The following is an 18831-nucleotide window of genomic DNA, read 5'->3' on the forward strand; positions in this document are numbered from 1 at the left end:
CGCAGGAAGCTGAAGGCCACAAAAATCTCCTCCCCCACACCCTCCCCACATTTCTCAAGAGCAGGCCAGATCCACCTAATTAAACAGACTGTCTTCCAGGAACATCAGGGTTTACCCTGAAAATGGAGGAAACTGGAACTGCCACAAATACCTTGTTATTTGTAGCACCGCTGGCAAAACAGTAATGCATATACAAAAGCAAAGCAAAACGTAATCAGTTTCGTGCCCCATCTGATTGCATCTGAACATGCTGGTGGCGTTGGCATTTTCTCATCATACTAGGAGGAAAAAAACTGTGAAAGTAAACTAGGCTTGCCTCACTGTCAGTGGAAGTGTGTTATTACCAGCACAAATACAGAGAAGAATGTTTTCAACTGCTGACGTTAGGTTCGAGAAACCCTGGCAAAAAAAAAAAAAAAATCTCTGTGGCCGGTGCCTGCTACTCAAAGAATAATGCTTGACGTGTTAACGCAGGTAACCACAGCATTATGAAAGAGCCTTATGAGCAGTTAGATGGATTTGGCTGAATTCAGGGAGTGTGTAGGGGCTACAAGTCACTTCCAGAAGATATGAATTGAAGGTGTTTGATCCTCCACTTAGACAGTCACATATAAGAGAGCCAGGGTAAACTTGCTTATTTCAAACATACCTTTGAGTTTGTCCCGCTGTGTTAATTTACTTTGGCTCTTTCCTCAGGGCGGTTTGAAGACTCATCATGTTTTGTAGCAGGGCTTCATTTGCAATGTATTACACTGAGAAGGTCAGAGAAGTTGCAGTAACACCTAGAAGTTCCTCTCTGGGATCTCTTCTTAATGCTTTCCATGCCCTGCTCTTCAATTGTGCAGGCGATTTGCACAGGCCTTTAAAGAAGCAATTATACTATTGTTTAGCAAAAGCACAATGCCAGAAGTGAATAATAAGCTAAACAATACCACCTCTTTATTCCAGTGGAATATGCATTTATGCCATTTCAAATTTCCAACTTCTTATTTTCCATTTTTGTAGTGTTACAAAGCTTTGGAAACTGCACTGTAGCTTCTGAGGCCCATGGGCTGCAGAAAGCTTTTGCAGTAAAAAAACTTTGCTTGGCAGTAGGTTCACTTTCCTATAAAATCACTCAGAGCACTCACCAAAATGTGACCAGTTCAGGAATGTCCTCACTCGCCCTGCTGTCACACAGAGCATAAACCTTTTCACTCCTTACCGTGCCAATTGCCTGCATGCCCATTACTCTTTCTAATGAGCTCTTAGGTGAAGAAGACACTTTAGGGTTATTACCCGTGAAATCAGAGTCCCAGATCCTCTGTGGTATGAAGAAATGGACTAAATCCGCGCTGTTGGGCTCTACCGATTCCTGTGGCACACAATGAGACTTAGAGTGATTGGTTTAGACTTTCTTCATAGTGGTTTTGCAAATGGTTCAAAAAAATGTGGTACAAATTTCCTGTCATTCTTTCACGGCTTCTGCACTTGCGTTCATCTCATTTTTAAGAACCAGCTACATAGCTGAAATTATTAAGCTGCTGAGTAATAAAAGTACAAAATCATCTCCAGGTTGGGTCAAAGGTTCTCCAAAAGGATCACATTAGGGAACAAAGTGACAGGCAGGCACTACAGAGAAGGTAAGTACAGGCAAACAAGAATCACCAGCTTTGTCTTTTTAAACCTTTTCATCCCAAGATATGCAAGTGCATCTGGTCTGTGTTTGGGTGTTGGAGTACTGCCTACAGGCATGAGCAGATACACCTTGAAATGCATTCAAGAACAAGGACCAGTGAGAGGTTATGAAGAGTTTTTAAGTGATGTATGGATCTTAGACTTAAAGCAGGGGACATTTTCATTTTTTCTTTTCTTGTCTATCCATCTCTTTTTTTAACTCACACTTTCCATGGAAACTAAACCTTGCTGAGACTTAAGCACTGACAGAAATAAGCGTGATTTCATGGAAGGTAGAAGATGCTTTATTATGCCAGCTCTGACTCTGACACCGTGGACTTTTTTTTTGGAGGAAATGACAGTGAATGGAAAGATTTGCTCGCCCTTGTGCAGAACTCAGCTCGGCTTGTGCTCTTGGCCTTTTCCTGGGAGGAGAAAGACAGGCCACTGCTTTTGACCTTTCTGATGCACCAGGAGGAAGAGAGGCAGTATAATATGGTAAAGAACCATAAAGGTAATAGCTGGAACCTCCAGCAATAACCTTCTGAGTGCTGGGACAAGAAAGAGAAGGAAGAAGCAGCTGAGTTACCCCCTAAGATCTGGGATGGTTTGGGAGCAACAAAAGAAGAAATCTTGTCAAACCAGATGCAAAGTTGTGAGGCCTGGGGAAAGAGGTCAGGACTGGAGAAGGGACTGTGCAGGGAAAGGGTTTCTTGCTGTGTGGAACAAGTTTTGATGCTATAGATCTGTGACCTGCTTGAAGTGCAGCCTTTCTGTATACTTCTGCAAGACTGTTGATCTTGGGGTTGAATGGGAGAAATTACTGCAAATCTTTACAACCAACAGTCACACTGCTTGGGTATTTTGATGTGCTTGGGCTGTGGCTTCTAATGCTTGAAGAGCTGTGTCCTTCACTCCTGGAGCCAGACAATGTTATTGCAGTGGTGGGAGAGGGACAGTTGGGTCTAGTGCATGCAAAAAAAGAGGATATTACTCACTGACACTATGAAGCAGAGACATTTTTGGGAAAAGAGTTGTAGAGACTGTGAGCTATTCCGTTCCCCTGAGTCTTAGGGCAGGAAGTTATCCAAGGATGACAGAATAGTAGAATAATTTCTGCCTTTCATTACTATCACAGAATGTTTTGAAGAGATGCAGAAGACAATTAAAACCTGAATGGATTTCCCTTATTTTGCCCTGAGAACTGAAATGCTTATACAATACAAACAATATGTGTATCAAGCACTGATTTCGCTCCTCCCTGCCATCTTCCTCCACCACATTTCTCATGTGTTTATAAGAACAGCTTGTCCTTGTGAGATGTCTCTGAACCTGGCAATGCCTAAGAAACACAGTGCTCAGTTATACAAGTGACAGTCATGAACACTAAAGCTGGCTGGATACATTACACACCCAGTTTATCCAAAATGTAATTCAAGATAGGCCATTTATTCAGTTCAACTACATGTAAAGCAGAGTGACTCTGTGCAGGAATGCACAGGATCAGGAAGAAGGCCTTAAGAAGTGTTCATTCATGTTTGCACATGTCTTTTCTTCTTATAGGGAAGTACAATATGCTGGGATTTTCTTGGCCAACTGCTTTAAGTTTCTTCAACTTACTATCTGCTAGATAAACACAATAAATCACAAGCTTGTTTAAAGGTAGAGCAAGCCAATTTCTCTGATAAGCAAACCAGCCTCTGCAAAGTTATTTCCTTTTGATTCAGTCTTGTTTGCCCATTGCAAAACCAAATTATGTGGCATTGAATGAAAAAGCAGGATTAGGAGTGAATAGTACAGCAGTTTAATATTCCTTCCATCATGCATAGATACGGGCAAAAAAAGCACATGTTGAGCTATGTGCTCGACTACCCAAACACAACTACACCATCCTTGGTTGGTATGTTAGCTCCTTCTCCTTGCTCTCACCTCATTTCTGTCCTTATCATCTGCTTTGTTTTAGCATGTACCAGCACATTGGTCTGTAGGGCAGGAACCATCATTTGTAACCCTTTGGGAGCTACTGATCTTGCACAGATGATAACAACCTCCTTTGACTAAAAACAGCCAAGGAAAAAGAGAGTTGAGTCCACCATGGAGGGAAGGATGGGGCCACAAGGCAACATGGAAGGAGCCTTCTGTGTCCCCAGGCAGCAGAAATGGTCAGATCAGCCACAGAAATGGTTGGGTAAGTCCAAGGGGCACTGGGATCAGATCAGGCGGGAGAGACCCGGGCTCAACAGGGAGCCCAGGTGGTCCATTTGCAAAGAGGCAGAAACAGCCCTTGCCCACGCTGCCTGCCCGGGTGCAGGGGCTCGCAGAGACTGGGGCCTCAGGACTGCTGAACACAGCCCTCAGGACTTCACGGCTATCGAGCTTCTCTCAGCCTTTGCTGCCAGGTACTAGATCCTCTGCACTTGAAGATTTTAGGTTGATAATTAATGAGAATTTTAAGCTGTTCAGAAGGCATAAAACCCCACATTAGAAAGCTACTTTATGACATCGTTCATTAGGCAATTGCTCAACATCAAAAAGCAGCAGCCCAATGTGGCATTTCCGTTACCTGGTTTTATTATACTGAGGATTTTATAGAGCTTGTACTCCCTTCTGGGAAATGTGACTTTTGAACAGCTTCTTCACCCTCCAAGGGTGTTACCACTCTCTCAGGTTTCTGGAGATGAGTCTTGCATTCAGAGCATCTCCAGAAAGACTTTGATTCGTGCACCTACACAGGAAAAAAAGGAGTTTTCGCATAGCAGAGGAAAAGACATCCTGAGCCCTAACATGATTTTGAAGGAAAAAAACATCCCACCAGTTCCCTTTAGCACTGAGTTCCTTAATATGCCGACACTTATATTCATTTCCATACTCCCACCATGATACCTTGGATGCCTTCCTAGAGGCAGTGTGAGAGCCAAGGAAGAACTCATGCTCACCATCATCACCCACTAAAAAGGAAGATGTGGACAAAAAGGTACTGTGATGTTGAGCCACTTGTGGGCTCAAAGGAGCATTGCTGCCCTCCTGGGAGGAAGGGACATGACCCACCAGCAACACTGACCATGCACAAAATACACAAAACCATTTAAATCCTTATGTATGTATATATGTATATGTATATGTATATGTATGTGTATGTGTATGTGTATGTGTATGTGTATGTGTATACATATATGTATATGTATATGTATACGTATATGTATGTATGTATACGTATATGTATATGAAGTATATGTATAGACATGTGCTACAAAACATGAGCTACAGCTAAAGAGACTTAAAAGCAGAGGAACAAACTATGAGGAAGGAGAACAGGTAAAGGAAAACTTTGAATGGGGGCAAAAAGGCCTCATTTAGGCAACTTGAGCACTATAGAAGTGTCTTGTTTTGTCACTTTGCTGGAGGGAGGAGGATAAGAAAGCAAGCATTATATTATTCAATCGATAACAGTTGCAAATGAGAAACAGATTAAAAGAATGAGTCATTCCCATTCTTATGGTCAACTACCAAAGTCTACTGAGGTGGCTAACACTAGAAGTTTTGTCAATGCAGTTTCACTGGCCCATAGTCCTTAGGGTGACACAAGTTATGAGCCGTCAGAGCTCAGCCCATCACGTGAGGGAGTTAGAAAGGGATTTCTTTCCCTCACCCAGCCGAGGGGCTGGGGGTGATGGCAGTGCTGCTGCCTCGCTGCCCTCGCTGTGCCAGGGCAGGGGAAATACCGGCCCCATTGTGAAACCCCAGTGTGTCAAAGAAATGTCAGTCCCACTGCCCGTCTTGTTTCTTTGGAAGAGGGTTACGGAAAAGAGATGGAGTACAATACTCGGCTTTGAGCCCTTCTCCTCCTAGATTTGGATGCTTCTGAGTGTTCATGTTTGATGTTTTCCAGAGCAAGAGAAGGGAAGGGGTCATCAGGAACCATAATTTGTTTTCTCATCCTTTTTGTCTTCCATCACTAAATTACAGGGGCTTTTGGGCCAGTTTCTCAACAGGAACAGGAATCAAGACAGACATCTCAAAATATTTCCCTGTGGTCACTTGGGTATCTGCAGTGGTCTTGGTTCCTTGGAAGACCATATAGGTAATTCAGAAAAAAACCCTTCAGAAAAAATCCCAGTCTTGTCTTCACTGTGCCTCTCATGAAGGATCACCACTCAGTCATGTCTATTCAAGAGCAGTTACTTCCTCACAGCCCAGCAGCTACGGAGGCTCATCTCCTTTTTCTGCAGCTGCCCGGGACCAGTGGAATTGAAGAAAGACTGGATAGCACAGACAATGCAAAGAGAGTGTTTGCACATACACAATAGCCTTACCAGCTAGGAAGTCTGGTTGCCCTTTGACAGCTTTAGCTCCTTGCACAGAAAGTTTCATCATGGGTGCTTTTACACTGAGGACCTTTGAAGTGAAAGTCAGTAACACTTTTGACTGAGGCGTATTGCAACACCATCTCCCCAAATAGCCACCAGCCCTTATCATTCCCATCCCTCTATTTTATTCTAATGAGGCATTACCCCTGTACTCCTTTTGCACATTTTGGCAGGGAGGGGATCTGTTAATTAGCCAGACATTGCATTTTTAGTGGAAGTCTGCTGCAAAAGTCTTGTTTTTCTAAATCTGACCTGTTGAGTGATTCATGAGATCCATATTAATATATGGCACAGTACAGCTCCATTGGTTAGCATCCTAAATCTGCCAGATGGCTCAGTAAAAAGATAAGCAGCAGGAGAAAATTCAGTCTCAAAAATAGCATTGTGACAGCAGCATCCATTATCCTGAACTTCGCAACACAAAGCTACCATGCTACAGCTTTTTTGAGTATGCTGCACTCTCAACCAGGATGCAGGGAAAGATCAAATTTAGAAAAGAAGGACTTTAAATAGAAGTTCAGTTCAAAAATAAAGTGTACCCTTGGAAGTTATGTTCCTGTAATAAATTTAGAAACGAGAATAGAATAAAAAATTTACTAGCATTCTCAGGTGACAGGCAGTGTAGTCAGGTGGACATCCCTGAATATGAGATGCTGTTTCAAATACAGACTTCCAGGAAAAACAGGGGCAGGATCATGTCTTCTTTTTCTGTTTATTATACAGTGCTAAGAACACTGGAGATGTGTGAAAAACTATAAATCTTCATACATAGGCCATCTGGCTCGAATGGCATGACAGCTCATATCAATAGTTTCATGTACCCACCGTTTGTCTCTTGGTTTCCAAGTAATGAGTATCTCTGTGGCCAAGTTTTCAAATCTCTGCTTCCAACAAGGCACGTGAATAAGTGCCTATTCAGATGTATTCTGCCCATAACAGCTTCAAGTCTGACATGCCTGGACAGATTTTTAAAAGCATTTGGCAGTAATATTCCATCATTAGCCTGAAGAGAACTGGGTGAGATATTGTGGCCAAAACCTTTCTGGTAGAAAATGTCCAATATTTCCAACATTTAAAATTAATTTCAAAGAAGCTAAACTGGTTTATATCTGAATCCAGGGAAGAAGGATTTGAACACGGAAAGAGAAATAAAAAAGGTTGTTTATATTTGTTTTGTCTGCAAAAGGGAATTATTTTTTTGTTCAATGGTATTTTACTGGGGAATTCCATCCAATGTTTTGCTTAATTCTGAAAAATGTTCACAACCGAAATGCAATATTGTGTGAAATATTAGCAACACATTAGCTCGTGTGAGTTGAAATGACAATAAAAATATTTTATGCAGTCTTTCAGCTTGTTGAAGATGTTGAAAAAATATATTTGCTGTTGACCTAGGCTGATTTTTTTCACAGCTGTTGGAAGAACTGCCACAAACCAGAAAATAAGCTATTCACATGGTTTGAATACTGTTTGTTTGTTGTTTTTTTAAACATATCTCAACTTTTAGATGAGTTTATGATTAGATAGAGAAAATTTAGTCCTATGCATTTCCCTGAAAATGCAATTCACTGGATGAGCTGGGGAGAAAGAACTTTGCATGCCTGCAGGTGATTCTCTCTGTCAGGAAACATGAGGACAGACTGTCATTTTTACACAGATAAAATATAAAATATATTACTTTATCTCCATATAATGGAGACACTACTTAAAGGTGTCCTGTTCTTCCTACTGTATTTAAAGAATTTGCTTAAGGAAAAGAGGCAGGGTAGGTTTGTATATTGCATTTGTCATATCATGTGACAAGATACATCGCACTGCATTAATCATATTCCTTATTTGTGACTTTTTCACTAGTTCATCTCGCTGATTGTTTAGACTATTTTTTACAGTTAAAAACTTTCCATGTATATTCTCTTTTCAGGAAGAGTGAGTAACAATATCATGAAGACTATTTTGGTAACAGAAATGTGATGTTGAATATAGTAAAAATATTTTGTGCTGCATTATAATCATTAAACTTCTGCTAATCCTAGTAATAGTTCTGACAATTATTTTTCCAAATATTGAATCTAGCCTAGGTGCACATTTAATTTTGTAGTAGACACTATACTCTTTGGGTATAATCTGGAAATCTACATAGGACTCTCTTTTTATTTTAATTTTGCATTGACCTGTAAGAATAAGGAATATTTGAAAAAAATTAGCCACATCTCCTTATGGGATGTCTGTGGATTCAGCTGCAAGTCAAAAATCTGGAGACCCAGAAGCTGGTGAAACTGTGGTCCTGTCAGCACAACACCAAGCCTGGCGTCCCATCTCCTTGGCAGGTGGTATGGGAGCCCTGGCAGTCTGGAACTTCGGAATCCTGGCAAAAATTCAGTAGGAAATTGTCAAAAACATGACTCAACAGTGTGCCCTGGCAGCCAAAAGGAACAGCTGTGTCCTAAGGTACATCAAACAGCATAGCCAGCTGGTCAAGGGAGGTGATTGCCCCACTCTACAATGCACTGGTGTGGTCCCACCTCCAAGACTGAGAGGTGACCTCATCGCAGCCTACACCTTCCTCAAGGTGGACAGCAGAGGGAGAGGTGCTGATCTCCTCTCGCTGGTGACCAGTGACAGGACACAAGGAGATGGAATGAAGCTGTGTCAGAGGCAGTTCAGGTTGGGCATTAGGAAAAGGTTCTTCATGCAGTGGGTGGTCAGTTACTGGAACAGGCTGCCCGGGGAAGTGGTCACAGCCCCAAGACTGTCAGAGTTCAAGGAGCATCTGGACAATGCTCTTAGTGATAGGGTTTAGCTTTAGGCAATCTTGTGACAAGCAGGGAGTTGGACTTGATGATCCTTATGGGTCCCTTCCAACTTGAGATATTCTTTGGTTTAATGATTGTTTGATTCTGTGGTCTCATCTCATCTATAGTAAAAGCGTATACTGCATTACGAGTAAGAAGACAAAAATTTGAAAAGAAATATATAAAAAGGGAAAATAACAGTAGAGCTGAAGAAAGAGGAAACAGCAACATAACAGCTTGCATTTCCAGCTTTTGATATTCTTCAGGATTAAGCAGACAATCCACTATGAAAATACACATAACCGGTGTCAGAAATCTGTTGGATCTACGTATATGCCAACATCTTTGACTAGAATTAGACTTCAACTTTGTTGAAAGTACATGTTTGAGTGCTATTTGAAAATCCTGCTGAAAGATAATTTTGGTGATTTTTTTTTTTTAAAGTTGGGCTGAAAGACAAGGTCACATGGTTTTCATTTACAATTTTGAGGATTTTTTTAAAAAAGTTGGTCATCTTTAAGGTCACTTGATTTTCATGGGTAGATATGGCTTCTTAGCACATTTGAAAACTTAAACAGGCTGAGTATGGAGATAAGAAACTCATCAGAAACCATGGGGGTTATTTACAAAAGTCTTTCCATTGAAATAGGCAGCTGAAGGAAGAAGCAGCAGTCACGCATGCTACACAAGAGTGAGAGGTAAAAGCTGATCCACTTAAAAGTAAAACCAAACCGACACAGAGATACCACAGAGGGAATTACATCTGTCCAAAAACAGAACGCAATAGGTAGAGCATCTGAGTTTGAGCAGGTACAGTAAGCATCAGAGGAGATGCTGACTAGTTACGCTGCAGTTCTTTGACTGTGAATCATCCAAATAAGGTTTATTCAGGAAGTGCTGCAGAGCATCTCCCTTTGAGCCAGCAACTTTGCCTGTGAAAGGGACCACAAAATACAGAAGACGCACAGAAAGCAACAGCAAACACACAGATGGTGTACCGTCATAGAAGCTGAGCATACTTGAAAATCAACTTGTGTGTGACAGAATTTTACAAAGGAGAATTCACGTTCAGGCTGAGCAAGGCAAAAAGCATGCATTTTGGAAGAAGTGTGGAGATCAGGACTCGAAAGCAAAACGAGGTATAAACCAACTTGACATTACGGACACAGCCCAGCCAGGCACTGTCTCCAAAGAAAGTGGCAGCACCTGAGCACTGTTTCAGAAAGCACAGCTAAATTGGAAAGGTTAGCTTGTGTTTTCTCAATGTTAGCAGCTTCCCCTCTGTATGATATTTGAAAATTAAGGCAGAAAAAAAAAATCAACACAAAAAACCACAAGTGGGGATAGAAAAAGAGAGAAAGAAAATACCAAAGAGAAAAAGCAGAAAAGCTTTGCAAGAAAGCAAAGTCAAGACTACACATGTTGCCTGGCTAAAAAGAGAACTCAAGATGGCACAAGAAAGTCCTGATAGCTTTCCAAAAGCAAGGGTAAAAAAGGGTGTTAAAACATGCGGAGATGAATAGAGCAAGCAAAGAACCCATGGCAAGCACAGACAAAGAGAAATGCATTGCCAGTACATCCTGCCTTCTCTCCGGGGGCTTTCAAGGACACCAAAAAAGAGAAGAGGACAAGTGAGTTCATTGAGGAAGAAAAAAATCCACCAACACCTCATTGATCCAGGAAGACTGCTGGTGGCAAAATGCCTTTGAAGCGTACCAGTCTGTATGAAATCTGTCCAAAGCAGAGTAACTCGACCCCACTACTGACACTGCCAGGCAAGGAGACTTTTGTATGTGGTCAAAATGTGGGGATTTTAATGGGTTTCACACCTGCTGTGGAGGTGGTACCTTTCAGGCCATGGTATTAGGGAGGTCCAGGCACAGCTCTGCTGCTAAATCTGTAAAGCAGGGAACAGAGGAGGACATTTCTGGAAGGGCAGCAAGAACTGGCTTACACTAATCTTCATGGCCACTTCAGAGATTTTCACTAAGCTCTTTCTTCTTCTCTTTTGCCATTTGAGCTATTTATGAATCTGTCCCAAAATAAGACCTGACTGACCCACACAGCTTCTTTCTCCTGCATTACACAGTGTGATCCCAGCCCAGGAGAAGCTCCTGCCTGAGCACGGAGCTGCTGCTGAAATGGGTCACATGCCTTGAATACAGCCCACGTCTTCAGGGCTCATCCTTGACAGATGTAGAGAAGACAGGGATTTGACTGTCCCTGCTTCAAGAGCTGTCTGGAGACGGGCTCCCAGCAGATCTAGCAGAGTTGGTGATACAGTGACAGGGATGCTGCTTTGCACGCTAGTGTTAGCTAAGCCATTGACAGCCTCATGACACCTCCCAGCGATGGGGTATCCAAGACAGTTTTCCTCACATGTAGTACTAGGGTCTATGAGCTCTGAGACAGGAGGTGCTATGAGCAGCAAGCCCGAAAGAGGCCAAAGCACCCCATGTGTGCAGCTGCTGGGCCTTTTGTGGGCTGCATTCTAGTCATTTTGCCTGCAAGCCAGAAGGCTGCAATACCATCAGGAATCACCTTTATATCCCTTTTAGAGGGACAGAAAATACAGGGATCATTTTAATTACATTAAAAGCTCTGTGTCAGATGGCTAACCTTGGGCAGTCGCTTTTGCAACTTGGATGGATTCGAATGGATTTAACTTGCACTCAGATTCGAATCTGGGATTACAGCTTAATCTCTTCATCATTTCATGTAAATTCATTCCATGCAACCTCCTCAGCAAGAGCTTGTGTCATGATGTAGAGCACACTGGATGTCACTGCGCCGTTCGCTTCACCTGGGCTCTGTCCCAAGACCAAGGATGCATGGTTTGTTTATTTATTTATTTATGTAGCCAGGCCATGAAATCCAGCTTTTAGGGGAGGACACAAACAGCCTTTGATCTTTTGCAACCATCAGCAATAAGGCTTTTGATTCCTGCAACTGTTTATGTCGATTTGCCGTAGCTCACAAACTCTAGGCTGTCTTCCTAAGGCGAAGGACAAGAAACATCTTTTAAGATGACAGTTTAGGCTTTCTTTTTAATTTTCAGGTCCCCAAAGCCGGTGAGGAGGAGCTGGGGAAGCAGGTGGCTGGGGGAGGCAAGGGGGTGAAACAGAAGAGGTTGCATCCTGGAAAGGATGCAAAGACTCACTCTGATTGCTGGTCATGGGACTGTATGGAAAGGCTGAGACCAAAAGGTTATTCATCGCTGCAGCTTTGATGATATACTTTTGGATGTCCTCTGACTTACTCAGGTCAAGATGGCAGAATGGAATTCTTCCCCTCCCTACCTGATTTTTACTTTAAAATCCATACTGCATTAGGTGTTAAGAAGTGTTTCACCTAAAACTTATCCTAGACCTTATCCTAGACTTATCCTGGCCTTATCCTAGAAGAAGCTGAGAAACAGTCAGTTACAAAGGCCTAGCTCATATGTTTTCTTAGAAGATAATTTAGAAATTTCCAGATGACTAAGACTGTGCTCAACTCAAGGACTAATTAAACAGCAGCAAACTGAAGGCTGTGACCCCGTTGCTGTCAGTTACATTGTGTGGTTTAAAAGAAACAAGAAGGAGTCACACGGTACATTTTAGTATCACTTCTTCACTGTGGGATCTCATGAAAGCACTAGTTCCTTGGAGCATTATAGCACATGAAGCAAATGCCAGTTAGCTAAGTGCCTGCTTGGTAAGGTATAGAGATTGCATTTGTTTCTTACAGCTGCGATGAAAATAGAGTGCTTTGTTTATTCATCGACAGAGTAACAGAATGGGAAGGGATGGGGAAACACCACCGAAGGATCACCCAAAGCAGCAGATTTCTCCTCTTCTTAAAAGAAATAACATCAAGTTGAAAAAGAAGTTACAGTTACAATGGAGTTACAGCACAAATCAGCCCTCCTGCCCCCACAAACAGCACAGCATTGCTGCCATGAGTCTCCTTCACAGAAGTTGTCCTGTGCCTGTGTAACTGCTCCCCCCAGGCTGCAACTCCTGTCTCCAGGCTGTCCTTGGGTATCCTTCTCCAGAGGCTGCTGCACTGCCCTGTTCCCTGGAGTTTTTACTCCAGTCTTATGGCTTTTTTCCTACCTCCACAATCAGACTCTTTTTCCATTTTATAGCAATGACTGCTCTCAAATAGTTACCAGACTTTATTTCCTAATTAGAGAAGCGTAGGCAGTGCCACACACACAATGCCTATAATGTGGTATTATCTATGGCTTATGGATGTTTATCAAGTATCTGCCAATACTGTAACTTTTTTCCTGCCTGGCATAACGCTTTGGAAGTCTTTTGACATCAAAAAGAGAGATAGCTAAGCCTCATCTATGCCTCAATGAAAATCAAAAGATCACACTCCTCTGTAAGCCTGAACAGTCATTACCGCTCAATGCTGCACAGAAATTACAATGCAAAGAACAGGGCAAAGCGAAGATCAGATTTGATTTGAAAGTTCTGCCTTAAGATCTCAGAATCCCATTCCATCCATGCATGTGTATGTGATGGAAAGGTTGTAGCAGCAACATGTTTTGCTAAGTAAACAACAGCAAGTTAAGACAGAAAGAAGAAAAGTATTTCCATTCCACTGACATCTAAACAGCAATAAGTTATGCCTAGCAATAAGTTATGAATAGTTTTCATGTTCTGAAACTTCACAATGCTCTTAAATTTTAAGTTGCCTGTATTTCAGGAGATTTTTTTTAAGCTAAAATGAGACTATGAAAGCTGCAGAAGTGACCTCGTGCTTTTCGCTATGTCTACAAAAATATTAGTGTTCCATTTTTACAATCACATAGAAGTTTACTTTTGCTAACAAACATTAGCTTTATGAATCCACATGAAAAAAATAACTATTTTAAAATAATTTCTACCTATTTGATTAGTATCTTGCAGTTCTAAAAGTTCAGTTTCAGTTTTTAATTTTTTTTTCATCCATCTAAAACTGAAGTCTCAGAAAAATTCCTAATGTGAATACTGAAAAAGGGAAATAGAAGCAATAGAGACATTAGTCACGTCTGCTTGTCAAACTGTTTTCAATTTTGAATATACATAGAGAAAACAACACTCAAAATTTCCAGTTTCAGGTCTTGCAATACCTTTTACAAATGTGCCTGCATGTTTCAGAGTAGAGTGGAGAAGGTCATAAAGATACCCAGTCTTGAGGTTTTGTTCTTAATGGAAAGTAATGGAAATCTTCTGGACTTGTATCTGACACGAGGACTTAGCTTTCAGACTGTATATGCAAAGCATTATCTGTGTGCTTCAAAAAATATGCATGGTAGATCCTATGTAACAATATATATAAAACAATAAATACATGCCGTGACAAATCTAACAAGCATTATGACAAAAACCTGCTCATTCACAGCAGAGTATCAGAATAAGGGAGTTTCAGCCAAATTGTATCCTCATCAAGCACCTAAATCTGCAGCAACATTGAAGTAGGTGAAGATCTTAGGACATTTATAGAAACTGTCTCCTACTTGGTGCGATGTTTCTGCCTCTTTCCTACAGAGCTACCACACGTGGGCTGGCATGTAGGAAAGGAAAGGGATTGTGGATTCTAAAAAAAGACCTCCCTTGCACACAAATAAGCATAATTCCAGCTAAAAGGATCCCTGGGAGAGACAACAGAAAAAATACCACAGACAGCATACCAGCATGCATAACCTGAGGTCATCTCAACAAAACTTCTGAAGATGTTGGGTATTCGATGGCTGTATTTTCATTAAATAATGAAAATATTCTCAACCCCAGCCTTTCGCAACCCCAGCTGTCTAGGTAGCTTAACCATTCCACTTGCATGGCTCTGCAAGCCCACACTGCAGATGCTCCTTACCTGATTTGCAGTGGCACTATCGTATTTCACTGGTGCAAGCACGAGGAACAGGAACTCACGTGGTTGTGGTAATTCCCACAAACTCCCTGGTGCCTATTTCAGAGCCGTGAAGTATTTTTGCCATGGTTTTTTAAAGATCTGCTACTTGTGACCTGCAAACCTGTGTCCCAAACAAGGACATGCCCTGAGCGTATTTTAAGAACTGTCAGGAAGCATTTCATGATTATACCGCTTTCAGCCACTTGTCCTCCTTGGCATTCAACTTTCTAGCAAATTATGTTCCGATAATATTTCTGTGTGAAATTTCTAGTATCCCATATAGAATATTTCCTTTCTGTTTGAGGGTATGGGAATCTTAGAAAGTGGATCTCGTGGATAGTTAGAGACGGAAGATATGTATCAGATCAAGCACACAGAGAGGGACAAGAGGCACCAGTCACAAGTTGTAGCAAGGGAAATTCCTGTTGGATATAAGGGAAAAAAATCTTGCCATGCAAGTGGTTTAAGGACAGGGTAGATTGCCCAGAAATGTTGTGCAATCTGCATCCTTGGAGACTGTCAAGATGTGATTGAACAAATTCCTGAGCAAAGTGAGCTGGCTTTGAAGTCAGACCTCCTTGAAGCAAGAAGGCTGAACCAGATGACCTGCAGAGCCCCTTCCAGCCTCAGCCACCCTGCGGTGCAGCAGCCCCAGGTCCTTCCCACAGCATCACCCCTCAGCGCAGCTGAAGTGCCAGGCTACATCCCAGAGCAAATCCTAAGAATGAGCTTCCTGCGTGGCACTGCTCAATTCAAGGTACAAAGATTTTACTAATACTCAGGCAAAACACTTGACACCTGAATTTCACTCTATTATTTTATGGTAATCCATCATGTGATGGTTATCATTTGATTCAAACTTGAGCTTTAAAACTTTTAAATATACGAAGCATTCCCATTCTATATCTCCAAAGTAATCATTCATATTTAAAGCTTAATCTTGCCTCTTAAAATCGATCTAAACCACAAAACGATTTTGTCTTCTATTATTTCCGCTCCTGTCCAAAAGTGGATGGTAAGGGTAAAATCTTGGCCTCCTTATGTTCAATGGGATTTTTAAAAATTTATTTTGATTAAATAAGATTTTATCTTATATCTCAGAGCCCTGCAAAAATGATCCTCTCCCCCTCCACCCCCCTAATTTACAAGACAGCACTGTGTACTTAGTACTGTACAGCTAATTTTTAGACAGTAATGCTTGCTTAATTTCATGTCTACATCTAGATTTGCCATACTACCTGCATAACTAATATCTGTATCTGGGATTATTTTTTCTCATATGTTTTAGTTAGCTTTTTTTGAAATTATCTTGGTTTATTATTTTATAACTAAGATTGCAAAAAGATAGTACTTCTATGTCTCTGTATGCATGTCTGATTTCTCCGTGCAATTCTGTTCACAGTTCTCTTCATTTGTCTCTCTAGAATAAAAGATGTCCTCAACCTCTGCATGTCTATTAACTAAGACTGGACTTAGCCCTATTCCCAGAATCCAATAGTTTTATCTATATTCTGTGTCTGGAGTCACAACTATATGGCCTGTTGTGCAACTATTCACAACTTGTGTCAGTTAATTATTTGCTAGCAAAAAGTTCTGTATGTCCTTAATCATGAATCTTCTTCATTCTATTAGGGAAAATGCCAAGTTCAGAACATATGCTAAAATATGTTCTCACAGTATCTCACTTCCCCAAAGGAGGACAGGCCACAAGGCCAGTCTTACTTCCTTGGTGATCTGCTTTTACCACGTCTGACTTTCTTTTACTAGATATATGCAAAATTAGATCTGTAATTATGGCTCCTATTATCCCACCCTTTTTAATCTAGTGACAGATATTCCCTCTGGCATTTGGTAGTTCTTAGGTACAAGATAAGAAAGATAAGTTTAGGAAGGTAAGTTATTAACTTGGATTGCCAGCACGCCATTGCCTTATAATGAGTAGAAAGGCTAGATAACCAGCAGAAGTGGAAAAGGAAATTGTTATAACCATAGACACTGTGATTCTAACAGGGATGAAACAGTACATGTGAGCACACATATGGAAAACCAGCATAGAGCAGCCTGATGTTTCAAGGTATATGCTCAGCTGCATTATTTGGAAAAATCAAACCGGCTGTAAAAAAAAAAAGAAAAAAAGGGAAAAAGCTTACGGCAGGGGAGAGGGGAGAAAGTAAAAAAATGGAATTTGTTCTTCACATCAAACAGCTTGTTTTTCCAGAGTTTTTCCTTCCTTCCTAGATTTCTTTCAAGCTCACTTGACACATACTCTTCGAAAGGTAACTGGTTTGTCTGAAATTGCCAGGAGGCATGAGTACCCTGTCGTCTTAGGAAACAAGGTTCTGTCTTCAACACGGGCAGTTTAGGTCATTCTATAAGGTGTATGTTTAGGATCATACAGAAACTCCTGTATGTGATAGAAGTGATACAAAGCTACAGAAGACTCAAAGGAGAACATCACAGAGCAGAGGTTATTAATATGTGATTATTCTAGAAAATGTGGAAATAGGGCTCTACTTCCAAGAATAGTCAGAGGCAGCAAAGAACAAAGCAGGGAACGTGGACACATGCTGTCATCTATTTGGCTTTAGCAATCAGAGTGAGCCAAACACTCACACATCAGTTTTGCATATTGAAGCTGGACTGCTCATTCGAGTATAAGAGGAGAAAGAGCAGGGAAGATAAGTAGTATTAAGAATATTTTTTTCTGGCAGTAACACTCCGTAGAAACGGAAACAATTCATAAAAATTCCTACAGCAACTTCTTAATAAAACAGCACACAACTGACATAAGAGCCCCTAGAGTTAAATCAAGCCTTCTGTGAATTGAGCCTCTAGGCTAAACTGCATCTTCTATGGCCAGTACAGATTGCTGTCTGAAACATGCTTCTCCAGCTGGCCTAAATTTTCTGTGCCAGAATATGTTTCTGAGTAGACTAAGAAAGTTATTTACAGGCTTACCAGACCGCCATCCAGGCCAAACTTCAAGCTTAGGCTCCTTCAAAGCTGGGGCAAACAACATAGCTCTTTCACCCCACCTTTTAATAAAACATCAGTCATCAGTCACCGGCAGAAGCCAACCACACTAAAACACTAGTTCTGGGCAAAACAAGACAGCATGGAAGGCTTAAAGCAGAGAGACTGCTGTAGACCTGCTGGTCCCACCTACGCCTCTTTTTGAGCTTGCCCTCCTGGTCCACCCTGGGGCTGTAATACCCTTGCTCCCTCCCTACTGTGGGCCCTTAGGGCGCATCCATAGCATCTGAGGCATGTCCCCCCTGCAAGCTGCCTTCCCACTTCAGTCCCACAAGCCACTGCGGCTCGTTTCTAGCCTCTCACAGAAAAAAAAAAAAAAAAAAAAAAAGGAAAAGAGAAGCAAAAAGGGGGTGCAAAGAGGGAAAGGGAATGTGAACCAGAGACCAGTTCTCCAAGCTATCAACCACTCATTCCTATGGCCCCTCTCAGGCAGTACCTGTTTGTGCCCATAACGTGGCATCCCACACAGGTCTGGTAGGCTGGCACCCAGTCCCAAAGAAATGTGCATTTGCGTGCCTATGTGCACATATGCATATGTATATATGCGTATGTGGAAGGCTAATTTTATACAGAAAGTTCCTGCCTGGGTGCTGAGTCAGGAAACAAGCCGCTTATTGTCAGGTAAACTATGCTTCGTCCCCAACAGGAGGTAAAAAAAAGGTATTGCTCTCCAGGATAGCCCATGTTTAATTTCGTCACTTGCAGAGGACATCGGCAGAGAAGAGGTGCCAGAGCCAGCCCCTCTGCAGCCCCCATGCTCCCAGAGCCATGTGGAGTGCCAGGGAGGTGAGCTCTTGCCTCAAGTCCCCCACTCCTGCATGCTGTGGAGCTCGCACTTAATGGGAAGCCAGGTCCAAACGCCTGGGATGGAGATGGCAATAGAGGAGAGGCAGCCTTTAAAAAGCTGCTTACCTAGTGCTGGACACCTCTAAATGAACACGTGTTGGAACTAGCAGTGTTTCGCACAGGGAAACACAAGCCCCTCAGAAAGCTGTGTGTCATTGTGTCCCCTCAGATCAGCTTCCAGATCAAAATGACAGCTCTGGGCCTGGGAGACCCAGGCACGTGACCTAGAAAGAAAAAGGCAGTGTAGTTTC

This window comes from Larus michahellis, chromosome Z (assembly GCF_964199755.1).
Source record: "Larus michahellis chromosome Z, bLarMic1.1, whole genome shotgun sequence".
In the NCBI taxonomy this organism is placed as follows: domain Eukaryota; kingdom Metazoa; phylum Chordata; class Aves; order Charadriiformes; family Laridae; genus Larus; species Larus michahellis.